The sequence below is a fragment of the Giraffa tippelskirchi genome, chromosome 13 (genome assembly GCF_054371585.1).
Source record: "Giraffa tippelskirchi isolate mGirTip1 chromosome 13, T2T-mGirTip1v1.2.pri, whole genome shotgun sequence".
NCBI classification, from domain to species: domain Eukaryota; kingdom Metazoa; phylum Chordata; class Mammalia; order Artiodactyla; family Giraffidae; genus Giraffa; species Giraffa tippelskirchi.
In genome coordinates, this window is record NC_137287.1 from 118,687,105 (window position 1) to 118,701,489 (window position 14,385).

Here is a 14,385-nt window from a genome sequence, read left to right on the forward strand (position 1 = left end):
GGATGGCATCACTGACTCGATGGACATGAGTTTGTGTAAACTCCAGAAGTTGGTGACGGACAGGGAGGCCTGGTGTGCTGCAGTCCTTGGGATCACAAAGAGTCCGACAAGAGTAAGTGACGGAACTGAATTGAACTGAACTACAGTGGAGGGGAAGCAAGAGCTCGGGGCATCTGGCTCTGAGTCCTCCATTCACAATTGTTGTAATGGACAAACCAATGAGCCTAAGTCCACCACCTGTTCCTGGAGCACAGTACACACTCAGAATATGGTGGCCATTACATGGCGCTTAGAGTGCTGTCCAGGCTTCCAGGTGGCTTGGTGGTAAAGAATCTGCCTGCCAGTGCAGAAGACACGGGTTCGATCCCTGGGTCAGAAAGATCCCCTGGAGGAGGAAACGGTAACCCCTTCCAGCATTCTTGCCTGGAAAATTCCATGAACAGAGGAGCCCGGCAGGCTGCAGTCTATGGGGTCACAAAGAGTTGGACACAACTGAGTGACTAGCACTAACCTTGGCCAGGGAACTTCACCTCTCTTAAGTCACTTTCTTATCTGGGGACAGAGAGGTCAGAGTTGTTCTTTACTTTGGCAGGTTGCTGTGAAGAATCCATGAGAGCTTGTCAGTAAAGGGAATTGCAAACTAGGGTTGCTGCACACATGTGAGTTTTCCGAGGCCAAGGGGCAGAGTGTGGAGGTGGGACCCAGGAGGTCTGATTCTAATCCTGTGTCTGCCACTCACTGCTGGGTGAATTAAGGCAGGTTTTGTTGCATCTTACCGATAGCCCCTTGAAGGAGTTGTTACTCTCCCCTGGCCTCCTGGCTTCTGCCCTCATCTCTCTGCAATTCATTCTCCTTACACTAGTCAGAAGAACTCTTCTAGAACCTCAGTCAGATCCTCTAGTGAAGGCTGCTCAGAACCTCCATGGCTCCACGTCGCTCAGCGCACAGGGTCCTATAAGGACTTTGACCTGCCCCTGCCCACTGTTACCTCCCTGCCTTCCTCTCTCCTAGCTCTGTTCCAACCACACCCACCTCCTGTCCCCTCACAAGTGTGCCAGACTCACTCCCACCTCAGGGCCTTTGCACTCGCTACTCCCTCTGGCTAGAACCCTCTTCTCGGACCTGCGCACAGCTGGCTCTTCCCACTGCACCCCTCACCCCTCCGTCTCTGCTCAGTTGTCATCCCCTCAGAGAAGCCCTCCCTGTCTGCCTGTCTGGTCTCGAGCAGCCCCATCAACCCTGTCTGTTGCCTTGAACCGGTTTGTTTTTCTTGACAGTACTTAACATTTCCTGCTATCATATTAAAGATTCATTTATTTGCCTGTTTAATGTCGGCTGTCAAGGCAGTTGGATGACCCTCGTGTGGCCTCCAGCAGACTTAGAACATCGAGAGTCAAAAGGAGTTTCTTGAACCACTTGTTTATTTATCCAGCTTACCCGCCGATGAAGCCAATAATCCCAAAAAGGCCATGGAACGGGCCCTGGAGGGTTTTCTCCAAATTTGGGAGCCCCACGGGGCGGCCTTCTGGCAACAGGGTGGCCTTCTGGCAACGGGGTTCACAGCTTATCTGGGCAAGTGCTAAACAGGGTGACCCCAGGTGGTCTGCGCCTCATCCTCCAGCTGAGGTGCCCTCATGAGTGAAATGGGGATGAGGTGAGGAGGAGGTGACCTGATCCAGGTGACAGACCTGTCACCCCTCAGTGACCATTAGTGGGAGTCGGTTGCCTTTAGCACTTATTCCAGCCCAGCCTCTCACCGTACCAGATCAAGGCTTGGTCTCGGTTTTCTGGTCTGAAAAATGGGAAGGACAGTTCCTTCCTTGTAAGACTATTGTAAGGACTGAATTAAATGATGAGGGAGTGAAATCCCTCAGCACAGGGCCTGGTACACAGTAGGTACTCAATAAATGTTCTCTCTGCAACCCCACACCCTTGAGTGCAAACCAACATCGCCTCAGCCCAAATCCCCTCCACCCATAAGATGTCCTTCTTCCCCTCTCAGCCCAGGGGCACCCCTCCACCCCCCGCCAGAAGGAGGTGGGTGGCTCATGTACCAAAGAGAGAAGAACATTTGGGGGCTTCTCCTTTGCGAGTGGAATCTAGTGGAATCTGATTTTGTTCAGGAATCAAACAGGTGTTTAGGGAGATGGCCCCAACCCCGCTCCCATGGAGTCAACCAGCATTGGCCTGAGCCAGCCAGGAACATCCCTCTTAGATAGAGAATCGGTCAAGGGTGGCCATGTGGGCACCATCTGGACACTTGTTGGGGGCTTCTGGGAATTTTTCTCTCCTTATTTGCCTCCTTATCTTTGGAGGGGCCATTGTATAAGGCATTTGTGATGGGGGCATTTCCTGAGGGAAGGCCAGGAAAATGACAGAACCCCAAACCAGAGCTGCAGAAGAACCATCCCTGGAACCAGTCACCTCCAAACTTCTTGTTTAATGAGATAATCAAACGCCTGTGTTGCTGAGGACACCATGAGTCAGATTTTCTCTTACTTGCAGCCAAAAACTTCCCCAACTAAGATGACTTCCAGTTATGGCTGTGTTGAGGACTACATGAGGTCATCGGGTGTCTAAAGCACCTTGACCCCAGGGAGCATTCAAAAATGTCACTTCTTCTCTTTAGTTTTGCTTTTTTTTTTTTAACAGCTCAGTCTTTCTATGCTTATCAGGCTAATAGAGGATTCAGCTCTCCAGTTATGGCATATTGCAGGAACAGGCAGGCTCTGAAAAGTAGTAGAAAATCCCAAACTCTCCTGACCCGTGAGGACTGACAGGCCCCGGCAGAGGGCAGGGCTGGTGTGGCCTCAAGAATAAAGAGGAGGGAAGACGGCCCTAAGGGTGACCCCTCAGCCCGTGAAGAAGGGCTTGAGAACCAGGTTCAAACCCCAACATTTCCCACTCACTTGCTGTATGAAACTTAAGCAAGGACTTCCCTGGTGGTCCAGTGATTAAGAATCTACCCGCCAACGCAGGGGACACATATTCTATCCCTGGTCCGGGAAGTTTCCACATGCAGCGGGGTAACCAAGTCCATGAGCCACAACTGCTGCAGCCTGCGTGCCCTAGAGCTCCGCAGCAAGAGAAGCCACCACAATGAGAAGCCTGCAAACCTCAACTAGAGAGTAGACCCCATTTGCCACAACATCATTGCTGTGTGTGGCAATGAAGACTCCGCACAGCCATAAATAAAAAAGTATTAAAAAAAAAAAACCTAAGCAAGTCACTTCATCTCTCTGAGTCTCAACTACCTTATCTGTGCAATGGGCATGTTGCTGGTAGCAGTGATCGCAGGCAGACATCTAGTGGAAAGCGAAGCATCTAAGCCTTCATCTGAAAAGTGAAGCCCACGTGTCAGGTGGACCTCAGGTAATAATTCCTTCCCTCCAGCTCCACCAGAGGCTGCCACCCAGTGACAAGCATCCTGGACTTTCCCCTGTAGGCCTCTCAGTAGGTCCAGATGTCTGCTGTCCACTAGAGCGGAGACATCTGGACAAATCCCCGAGCCCGCCCGACCTCCACTCTCTTATCTGACTGCTGTCAGGTCATAAGGACAATGTCAAGCATCGACTCCTTCAGAAAACGAGGAGGCTTCGCCTGGGAAAGGGCAGCCCTTCCTACCCCATGCCCCCGCTTCCTCTCTTCCAGGTTCATGTCTGTATCCTGGAGGTCACAGACCAAACAGTAGGCTACACACACAGGATGACCAGTTCAGCCTGGCTTGCCCAGACTTCCCTGGTTTTAGTTCTGAAAGTCCCACATCCCAGGAAATCCCTCGATCCTGGACAAGCACGAAAGGTGGTCACACTATCAGCACACATCTGTAGTGTGTGAGCGGGTAAGGCTGGCTGGAGATCGGTTCAGCGATTGACAGCCATCTTAGACCCTGAGGAGAGTCATCGCCAAGTCACACAGCTAATTAACTACCCCAGAACCGTCCTGTGGTAGATTAGAACTCAGCCACTAAATCTGACACTTTCCCTGTATTGGAATTAGACACACAAACCCTCTGCCACATGTCTGCAACGCCTCCCATTATGGACAGAGAATATCCCCCCCACCCAGCCATGATGGGGTGCCAGTTCTGAGTAAAGATACAAGAGGGGGACTTCCTTGCTCATCCTTGGTTAAAACTTGACACTTGCATGCAGGGGCTGTGGGTTTGATTCCTGGTCAGGGAATTAAGATCCCACATGCCACACCATGTGGCCAATAAATAAATAAAATTAAATTACTTTATATTTAAAAAAGAAACTTAAATGTGTGTACCTTAAAAAAAAAAAAAAACATACAAAGGAACCACGTGTCTCCATGTGACCTTCTTGGTTTCTGCCATTGGCTACGACACAGGGAACAAGACTGAACTTAGCCTGCAGCGAGACTCCACAGCTGACCTGTAGAGCTGTGAGTGAGGAAAATGAGAATTTGCTATTAAAAGTCATGGAGGTTTTGAGGATTTTGTTAGGCAGCAAAAACTGACTGTTCTAGGCTTTATCTCTTAACATCTTGGAGTCCATTTGGTTAGATGTTCTTTGTACGAGTTCGGCACACAACAGGCTACTTTCCATACTTTTCATACTTGGTTTTCTCATCTGTACAAGGGGATAATGACAGGGCCTCCCTCCTATGGTGGTTGGAAGGTCTTGAGAAGGTCATGGGTCTAGTTCATACAGTAGGCACTTAATAAAAGGGGTTTTATCAGAGAAGTGTGATTCTTTCAGCACTCTCTTGCTGACCATATATTTACCAGCATTCTGTTAGCCTCTCTGTCAAGGATTTTAGAGGAGGAAACAGAGAAGGCCAACCTTCCCCATTTTTTCCATTTTCCAACAGGAGTAGAAAAGAATCAGAGGCAGAGGGATGGAGGCAATGACCTCTTTTCTGACATCCAGGGCTTGGGGGTGAATTGTTTATATGATGGGGGCATGTCTGTGGAGTAGGACACCTGAGGGTCTCTAATGAACAAGAATTTCAGCTGTGATAAGGCCAGCCTCCAGCGTCCTTCCCCGAGGAGAGTCAGGATTATGCAGAGAATGTAATCGGCAAAAAGCCCAGAGGCGGGGGGCAGCTACCCGGATGGAAGCAGGACTGAGCGGGGCGGGCTTCTGTTCCACTTTCCCAGGCAAATTCCACTTGCGCCTCATCTCGGGCTGAGAGAGATGCTCCGGGATTGTCCCGCCCATGTTCCAGGCTATTTGCAGGGGGAGGAGAGGGATGGGGCCGGGGGAGCGGGGCTGCAGCAAGTGTTCGCTCCTTTGATTCCCCAGGAAAAGGGACCGAGGCGGCCCCATGGCTCCCAACCAGCTGCCTTGGCACTTTAGAGTGGAAAAAATGAGGCCGCCAGACTTCAATCTCCTCAACTTCCAGCTGTCCTGCCTGAGCACCAACCTGACCCAGAAGATAAGGAGATAAAAGGCTCATGTTGGTCTGATCCACAGATGGACCTCAAGTGCTGGCCCTCCTGCCACCTGCAGTGCCCTGAGAGCCTTCGGACCTCTGTTTTCTCATGTTAAAAAGGGGACAAAGGTCAAAACTACTCTGCTTATGTCTCAGAGGAGCTGAAAGGACCCAATAAGAGGATGGGAGTAGGAAAATGGTTGCAGAAGGTAACATATTCCCCTCCTCCTTCTAGAAATTATACCAAAGTATCAAAGAGAATGAAAAGGAAAAAACCCCACAAACTCCATTTTTAGGAAAACCACGTTCCCAGGTAGCTCAAATGGTAAAGAATATGCCTGCATTGTGGGAGACCCAAGTTCGATCCCTGGGTTGGGTAGATCCCCTGGAGAAGGGAATGCAACCCACTCCAGTATTCTTGCCTGGAGAATCCCATGGACAGAGGAGCCTGGAGAGCTACAGTTTATGGTTTGCAAAGGATCAGACACATCTGAATGACTAACACACAAAGGAGAGAGTTACAATTCATTGGCTTCTTACTATGTGTGAAATTTCCAAAAGTGGCTTTGAAATAGGGCAGAAGTCATACAGGAGGTGGTAAGTGGGTTCAGAGACGGCAAATCTCAGAAAGTATCAGCAAAGATGTACTTTCTGGGGAGAAGTATTTATCTTGAGATGAAAAACTGGATTCTTCATTTATAAAACTGAAGGTAGAACCTGGGTGAGTAGCGGAAGCCCTCTTGGACCTGATTTGATTCTGAGAAACAGAGACGATGTGACAAAGAATTAGAAAAAGGAGACATATTTTCAGGGAACAGTGTGTCTCTTTGACAGAGAGGAGATAATCTTTTAGTTTTGAAGTCCAAGAAAGTATCCTCCTTCTTCCCATAGAGACAGTCAGTATATACCTGACCCGGGAAAACCAAGCCTTTTCAATGACATGTTAAAAAAAGAGACAAGTGTAAAAGCCTGATACCATGATATTATGATAAACTATGCAGAAAAGAGCATAAAAATCTATCACAAATGAAAAATGTTAGCACAGAGAGGATGAAAATTATATCCAAATAATTTTGGCATGAATTAAAAAATTGAATGGGCAATTACCTCTACGAAGGAAAACAATACAACAGATATAATTGAACGACTCAGGAAGAAGCTGGCAGGCAAAAGGAGGTAGTGAATGTGAGCTGGCAGAGCTCAAGAGAGAAGCAGAAGGGAGAAAACTGCGGAAATGCAGACAGACTTGGAAAGAGCACAGAGGAGGACAGACCTTGCCGAAAAGACATTGAGGGACATGGATGACAGAGGGGAGAAAAGGGAAAAATGAAAAAGAAGGAAAGAAAGCGGCAGAAAGACTAGAAAGGAAACAATATGGTAAGGGAGAGCCAATGTATGCATAATTGGAGACTTCAGCGGAGAAACACAAAATAAGTGAACAGGACAAATATGTAAATCTAATTCAAGAAAACTTGACACAAAAGAAGCCTCAAATCTGCTCATTGAAAGGTGACACTATGTGCCAGGGAAAATGACCCAGAATAGCCGACACTAACCACAGGCTAGTAAACTTATTTCACAGTAAAGATAAAGAAAGAATCCCTTAGACAACCAGGCAAACAAAACCAGATGGTCGCATTTGCAATATCAGGGAGCCGGAGTGTAGAATTCAATGCTGATACATCAAGTGATTATACTACAAGGGTATTTAACAGCACAAAAATAAGCAGTAAAGAAGATCGATTGAAATTAGAAAATGGAGGGAAAGAGAAGGGAGGATGAGAAAATGTGATTTTATGAAAGGGAACTAATAGACACTGTCTTAAAAAGTAAAGGACTAAAGATATATGCATAAAGTTAAACAATAGACAAAAACAAAAACAGACAAAAACTTCCCTAAATATTGGAAGAACTACCTACAAAAACAAAGCAAATTTTTAAAAAGCAGACATCATAGTGGGATACTTTTAACTACTCTCCCTGCCCCCCCCAAAAAAACCCCAATGGAAGAATTCTGGCTAACTGTACCGCTATAGCAATTAATAGACTTCTCTGGTAGACCAGTGGTTAAAACTCTGTACTTCCAATGCAGGGGGCGAGGGTTCAATCCCTGGTTGGGGAACTAAGATCCTACACAGACTCTAATGCTGGGAAGGCAGGAGGGCAGGAGGAGAAGTGGGCAACAGCTGGTTTGATGGCATCACCAACTCAATGGACATGAGTTTGCACAAACTCTGGAAGATAGTGAAGGACAGGGAAGCCTGGCGTGCGGCAGACTATCAGGTCACGATGAGTCAGACACGACTTAGCCACCGAACAATAACGACATAGCAATAAATATAAATGTGCTTAGTTGTGGAAAGAAAGAACATTTTCAGACTGAACCACAAAACAGAACCTGATTTTATGTTGTATACAAGACAGTCACAAAAATAAGTGACTGAGAAAGATTAAACATGAAGCAGGAGAGGTAGCATATATCAGACAAATGCAAACAAAATGAAGGGAGAGATTACAGTCTTCCGTGAGATGGAATTAGGGGAGGAAGGTAGTAAACAAGATGAGGAAGAGCTCTGTCTAGTGCTAAGGGTTCAATTGTCCTTAAAGATAAGAAGATGTGAGCAACTATGTACCAAAGAACCCTAAAGTTAGTCATTTAAGAGCTTAAGGCACTTCTCTCAGCCTTTGACAGATCAAGAAGAGAAAAAATAAAGACATAGAAGAAGCAAAAATAATGAACTTATATTAGATTACAAAGACAGCTTCAATAATTTTTGTAAGTGAAATAGTACAAATGATACTCTCAGGTCGCAATGCAATAAGGTTAGAAAAAAATAATGCACTGATTTAAGAGAGTATATTCACCTTGAAAGCTGAGCTTTCAAGCTGAGCACTGAAAGAAAGCTGAGCCCTGAAAGAAAACTGACCACCGAAGAATTGATGCTTTTGAACTGTAGTGTTGGAGAAGACTCTTGAGAGTCCCTTGGACTGCAAGGAGATCCAACCAGTCCATCCTAAAGGAGATCAGTCCTGGGTGTTCATTGGAAGGACTGATGTTGAAGCTGAAACTCCAATACTTTGGCCATCTGATGCAAAGAATTGACTCATTTGAAAAGACTCTGATGCTGGGAATGATTGAAGGCAGGAGGAGAAGGGGACAACAGAGGATGAGATGGTTGGATGGCATCACCGACTCGATGGACATGAGTTTGAGTAAACTCCAGGAGTTGGTGATGGACAGGGAGGCCTGGCGTGCTGCAGTCCATGGGATCACCAAGAGTCAGACACAACTGAATAATTGAACTGATTCACCCTGAAATGTTTTAAACTATCTCTTATCTGTTTAATGAAAGAGGAAGTAAACCCGATATTGAAGAATGATATTGAACAATGATAATAGAAGTTCTATACATCTAAACCTGGGAGATTCACCTAAAGCAATATTCAGCCATTAATTTCCTTATTAGCCTTGGCTCAGAGGGTAAAGAATCTGCCTGCAATGCAGGAGACCCGAGCTCAATCCCTGGGTCAGGAAGATCCCCTGCAGAAGGAAATGGCAACCCACTCCAGTATTTTTGCCTGGGAAATCCATGGACAGAGGAGCCTGGCAGGCTACTGTCCATGGTGTTGTGAAGAGTTGGACATGACTGAATGAGTAACACTTTCATTTTATCACTAAAAAAAGAAAAAGAAGAAACTGAATTAAGCATTTGACTCAAAAAGTTTATGAAAAAGAATGACTGAACAAAACAAATGAAAGGAAAGCAAAAGTAACTAATATGAATAAAGCAGAAATCGTGGAGATGCAAAATAGAAAAAAAAAAAATAAGAAAATAAATAAATCCCCAAAGCTGGCTCTTTTGATGATGGCAGGGAATGGAGGCAACAACAATAAATCAGATAAACCACTAGTTCGCACAATCCAGGAAAAATGGACAAAGTGTAAGTACGTGGAATAAGACATGATAAGGAGAGAATTAACCACACGGGGAAAAAAATAAAGAGAAAATTAAAAGGATCACAAGAGTCTATTCTGTTTACCTCTATATAATTAAATTTGAAAATATGGATGAAAAAGATAATTTGTCAGGAAAATATAATTTACTACTTGGCTTCAGAACAAACAGAAAGCAGAGTTCCATACAAGCGCTTTTTCAGCTTTAATGGGCACACAAAGGACCTGAAGAGCTTTTTTTTTTTTTTATTCTCAGTGCTGCTGCTGTTTTACTTTTTGGCAGGCAGGGTTTTAGTTCCTGACTAAATCCAGGGGTTGAACCTGCGCCCCCTGCAGTGGAAGTGTGGAGCCTTAACTATTAGGCCAACAGGGAAGTCCCTCACCCAAAGTTCTTATTAAAGTTCAAACTCTGGATCTGGGATTTTGCCCATGATCCTGAATTCTATCAAGTCCTGAGATGCTCTTGCTGTATTTGGTAAATATAAAGGCCGTAGAAGAAATAGAGAAGGCTGACAAAAATCTGCCCACAAGAAAACCTATCTTATGAATTGTGCAGTCAAATGCTATGAGACTGTTAAAGACTAGATCATTCTGAAATGGAGCAGGACTCCTTGCCCCCTTCACTGTGTCCTCTGCCTGCCTTTCGCCTGTGGAAAACTTGAGTCAAAGAGCAAGTTTAATCAAGGAAATGAGAACATACAAAAACAAAGGAAAACAGTGAAAGGAAACCAAATAATAATAATATAGTCATTAAGCACAGTGGAGGACCTTTAGTTCCTTCTCAAGGACTATAGATAATATTCTGAGCCATATCCTGTGAGCTGTCTTATAGATACTGAAACCCCAGGTGGAGGAACTTAACCATGTGATGACCAGATCGGACCCAGGACACGAGCTGCCACAACTCCAAGCACTGGCCACAAAAGGATGGGAACAAATGGACCCTGGAACTGAAGATTCAGTTCAGTTCAGTTGCTCAGTCGTGTCCAACCCTTTGCGACTCCATGAACCACAGCACACCAGGCCTCCCTGTCCATCACCAACTCCCGGAGTTTACTCAAACTCATGTCCATTGAGTCAGTGATGCCACCCAACCATCTCATCCTCTGTTATCCCCCCGCCTTCTCCTCCTGCCCTCAATCTTTCCCAACATCAGGGTCTTTTCAAATGAGTCAGCTCTTTGCATCAGGTGGCCAAAATACTGGAGTTTCAGCTTCAACATCAGTCCTTCCAATGAACACCCAGGACTGATCTCCTTTAGAATGGACTGGTTGGATCTCCTTGCAGTCCAAGGGACTCTCAAGAGTCTTCTCCAACACCACAGTACAAAAGCATCAATTCTTTGGTGCTCAGCTTTCTTTGTAGTCCAACTCTCACATCCATTCATGACTACTGGAAGACGGACCTTTGTTGACAAAGTAATGTCTCTGCTTTTTAATATGCTGTCTAGGTTGGTCATAACTTTCCTTCCAAGGAGTAAGCGTCTTTTAATTTCATGGCTGCAATCACCATCTGCAGTGATTCTGGAGCCCCCAAAAATAAAGTCAGCCACTGTTTCCACTGTTTCCCCATCTATCTGCCATGAAGTGATAGGACTGGATGTCAAGATCTTAGTTTTCTGAATGTTGAGCTTTAAGCCAACTTTTTCACTCTCCTCTTTCACTTTCATCAAGAGGCTCTTTAGTTCTTCTTCACTTTCTGCCATGGAACTGAAGATTAACTGGACCTAAAACAAATAAGATGATGCTGGTCAGACCACCGATGACCAGTTTGAAGGTGACTGTCAGAGATCTCTGTTCTGTTTCTGCTTGTAGAAGCCCCCGCCCCACCCCTCCACCATTTCTGTCTATAAAAGTTCTTGCTCCTCTGGTTGCCAGTAGGGGAGAGTCATCATTTGGACAGACGTCCACCACTCCCTCATCTGATATAAAGCAAACTTTCCTTTCCACCAACCTGGCTTGTTTATGGGCTTTTGAGTGGCCAGCAGTCGGACCCACCACACTCTTTTGATAACAACTCTAAGGTAATTTTTTGAGAGCAAGGCAAAAAAAGAAAACTTCACAATTATTTTTATGAAGCAAATATCATGTTGATACTCAAGCCTGATAAGAATTGCACAGAGTAAATTTCACTTGTGTGTAATAATGTAAAAATTCTATTTTTTCAAGCTTTCCAGTGAAGTATAGTGTTGTGCCAATCTCTGCTGTATAGCAAAGTGCCTCAGTTATACACATGTAGGCATTCTGTTTTTATATTCTTTTTATTAAGGTTTATCACAGGATATTGAATATAGCTCCCTATGATGCAAAAATTCTAAAGAAAATTTTAGTAAACAGAACCATAAGCACAGGAAAAAAGAAAAATACATCAGGACCAAGAGGGTTTTATTCCACGAATGCAAAGCTAGTTCAATATTCACTTCAGTTCAGTTCAGTCGCTCAGTCGTGTCCGACCGACTCCTTGCAACCCCATGAATTGCAGCATGCCAAGCCTCCCTGTCCATCACCAACTCCCGGAGCCTACCCAAACCCATGTCCATCGAGTCGGTGATGCCATCCAACCATCTCATCCTCTGTCTTCCCCTTCTCTCTTTTGCCTTCAATCTTTCCCAGCATCAGGGTCTTTTCCAAAGTGGTGGCCAAAGTATTTGGAGCTTCAGTTTCAGCACCAGACCTTCCAGGGAACATTCAGGGTTGATTTCCTTTAATTGACTGGTTTGATCTCCTTGCTATCCAAGGGACTCTCAAGTGTCTTCTTCAACACCACAATTCGAAAGCATCAATTCTTCGGTGCTCAGCCTTCTTTATGGTCCAACTCTCACAACTGTACATGACTACTGGAAAAACCAAACCTAGAAATAAAATTAAACAAAAAATGAGTTAAGACCTACCCAAAGAAAACCTGAATTCACTACTGAATGACCCAAAACATACTTAACAAGTGGAAAGGTACACCATGATTTCAGATGGCAAGTTTCATCATGCAAACAATGTCTGTTATCCCTAAATTGATTTATAAATCCTTGTTATTATAATAAAAGTATCATCAGCCTTTTAACCAGAGAAACTAATTTTAAGATTAATCCTATGAAAAATTAAGCAGCAAAAATATCCAAGAAATCTCTGGAAGAGAGGGGAACAGCATTATCAAATGTTAAACCATGTCATAAAATCTCAGTAATTCAGATACTGTGGTACTGGGCTGTCTTGATAGAGTAATGGAAAAAAACTGAAAGCCCAGAAATAGATCGAATCCGTTCTGGCATTTAGAATGTGACAAAGTTAATACTTTAATACTTTATACTTTAAATATAATATTTAAAATTTTTTAAATATTTAAATATTATATTTAAAAATTTAAATATAATATTTAAAAATATTAAAAAAATACTTCAAATATAATACAAAATACTTTAATACTTTAATAATGTGATTATATTCTTTGCAGCCAAAGATAGAGAAGCTCTATACAGTCAGCAAAAACAAGACCAGGAGCAGACTGTGGCTCAGATCATGAACTGCTTATTGCCAAATTCAGACTTAAATTGAAGAAAGTAGGGAAAACCACTAGACCATTCAGGTATGACCTAGATCAAATCCCTTATGAGTATACAGTGGAAGTGACAAATAGATTTAAGGGACTAGACCTGATAGACAGAGTGCCTGATGAACTATGGACAGAGGTTCGTGACATTGTACAGGAGACAGGGATCAAGAAAATCCCCATGGAAAAGAAATGCAAAAAAGCAAAATGGCTGTCTGAGGAGGCCTTACAGATAGCTGGGAAGAGAAGAGAAGCGAAAAGCAAAGGAGAAAAGGAAAGATATTCTCATCTGAATGCAGAGTTCCAAAGAATAGCAAGGAGAGACAAGAAAGGCTTCCTCAGCGATCAGTGCAAACAAATAGAGGAAAACAACAGATTGGGAAAGACTAGAGACCTCTTCAAGAAAATTAGAGATACCAAAGGAACATTTCATGCAAAGATAGGCTCGATAAAGGACAGAAATTGTATGGACCTAACAGAAGCAGAAGATATTAAGAAGAGGTGGCAAGAATACACAGAAGAACTGTACAAAAAAGATCTTCACGACCCAGATAATCACGATGGTGTGATCACTCACCTAGAGCCAGACATCCTGGAATGTGAAGTCAAGTGGGCCTTAGAAAGCATCACTACGAACAAAGCTAGTGGAGGTGATGGAATTCCAGTTGAGCTATTTCAAATCCTCAAAGATGATGCCGTGAAAGTGCTGCACTCGATATGCCAGCAAATTTGGAAAACTCAGCAGTGGCCACAGGACTGGAAAAGGTCAGTTTTCGTTCCAATCCCAAAGAAAGGCAATGCCAAAGAATGCTCGAACTACCGCACAATTGCACTCATCTCACATGCTAGCAAAGTAATGCTCAAAATTCTCCAAGCCAGGCTTCAGCAATACGTGAACCGTGAACTTCCAGATGTTCAAGCTGGTTTTAGAACGGGCAGAGGAACCAGAGATCAAATTGCCAATATCCGCTGGATCATCGAAAAAGCAAGAGAGTTCCAGAAAAACATCTATTTCTGCTTTATTGACTATGCCAAAGCCTTTGACTGTGTGGATCACAATAAACTGTGGAAAATTCTGAAAGAGATGGGAATACCAGACCATCTGACCTGTCTCTTGAGAAACCTGTATGCAGGTCAGGAAGCAACAGTTAGAACTGGACATGGAACAACAGACTGGTTCCAAATAGGAAAAGGAGTACGTCAAGGCTGTATGTTGTCACCCTGCTTATTTAACTTATATGCAGATACATCATGAGAAACGCTGGGCTGGAAGAAACACAAGTTGGAATCAAGATTGCCGGGAGAAATATCAATAACCTCAGATAGGCGGATGACACCACCCTTATGGCAGAAAGTGAAGAAGAACTAAAGAGCCTCTTGATGAAGGTGAAGGAGGAGAGTGAAAAAGTTGGCTTAAAGCTCAACGTTCAGAAAACTAAGATCATGGCATCTGGTCCCATCACTTCATGGGAAATAGATGGGGAAAC